The sequence below is a fragment of the Dendroctonus ponderosae genome, unplaced genomic scaffold (assembly GCF_020466585.1).
Source record: "Dendroctonus ponderosae isolate FM_Combo_2020 unplaced genomic scaffold, Dpon_F_20191213v2 Dpon_F_20191213_12, whole genome shotgun sequence".
Lineage (NCBI taxonomy): Eukaryota > Metazoa > Arthropoda > Insecta > Coleoptera > Curculionidae > Dendroctonus > Dendroctonus ponderosae.
In genome coordinates, this window is record NW_026017316.1 from 2,851,136 (window position 1) to 2,852,736 (window position 1,601).

Consider the following 1,601-nt stretch of genomic DNA (forward strand, 5'->3'; position numbering starts at 1 on the left):
GTTTCAGCTTCGAAATAATCAACATTTTCGGCACATTTTAAGCGATTTTGAGCCTTCACGATCCTCGGCCGTCGATTTCTTCCCAATTATTCACCCTATAAATGCACATTTCTGACGTTCTTACGTCGAAAGGAACCGTTTGAGCTCAAAAAACCCGCATGAAAAATTTTCTCAAAATGTTATAAATTTTAAGTCATTTTCATCAATTTGCCTTTTCGGTTTCTGATTAATGAATTAATTCCCCCACCTTAGCGAAAGCGGGAAAGTTAAGTGTGACGCCACTGGAAAATTTCGGCGATTTTGTAATTTTTTTCAAAATTTTGCTTCCAACCTTAATTCGCACTTTCAGTCCATGTTTGATTAATTAATTCCTCAACTTTAGGAGCAGAGTGAAAGTTGAATGTGACGCCACTGGAAAGGGCAAAGCGTGTTCTCTATGGATGGTGAAGGTTGTTTCGACGGCCAATTTCTGAAATTTTCAGCAATTTTTTGAATTTTTTTTTTTGCAAAATTGCTCTGGCGTTTTCAGTGTTTTGTTAATTATTTTCTGCATTTGAGGGAAAGGTGAGTGTGACGCAGCTGGGACGGCTGGACTTTCATCTTCAAGGAGGCGAACGGCGGTTTTTAATGCCTTTTTGGGTGATTTTTGAGAAGCTTTTGAAAATTTCCCTCCTCAAGAGAGACAGTTTTTGCTTGTGATCTTTGACTCATTAATTAATGTCTCGACTTCACGGCAAGAGGGCAAAATTGACTGTCACGCCACTGGAAAGAGCCAGTTTTCTATTTATGAAGTTTCTTGAACATTTTTTGAGGAGTTTCGGAAATTTCCGAACTTCAGGGAAAGCGGAAAAGTTGAATGTGACAACGCTGGAAATGGCAGGCTTTTCTCTCTATGGAGGATTAAGGGTTTTTCGAACTTGAATTTTGGGGATTTTTGGCAATTTTCTGTTTGCCCATTTTTTTTTTTGAGCAGAATGCAGGTTGTTTTACAGGCATTTTTGGGTGGTTTTTGTGCTTTTGTGATCATTTCTCCGGTCAAAAGTCGATTTGAGTTGGACGCCACTGGAAACAGCAGAATTTCTCCTCTGCGCAAGAAAAATGTTGTTTTGTTGGCCATTTTGCGTGATTTTTGTTCTTCAATTCTTTGGAAAATCAGAGGCAAAAACTGAACTTTTCTGGATAGGGAGAAAAAAGTCTTTTAGGGCGATTCTCGGCAAATTTGTAAAAATTTTTTAAGAAATAAGTCGGTGTGGAAGTTAATTTTTGGTGATTTTTGAGATTTTGAGAATGGCTGCGTTCCCCCTACAACTTCCGCCGCCACTGGCTGTTGCGCACCAAACAAAAACCGTTTGCCCCCCCCCCACTACTATACGTACCGTCCGCTGCAATGGGCGTGGCCTGAAAGTGGTGGGGAAAATGGGCGGGCGGCCAATAAAACAGCCGGATTATTTTGAACAATGTCCATATTATATTTTAATCCCACATACACACACGGCACGTCGTGAACCTCATGTCTTACAATTGCAGTAATAATATGTATATGTACATTGTAGAACGCACGGTTTTCAACATATACAACATGGCGGAGGGGGCGTGGCCGG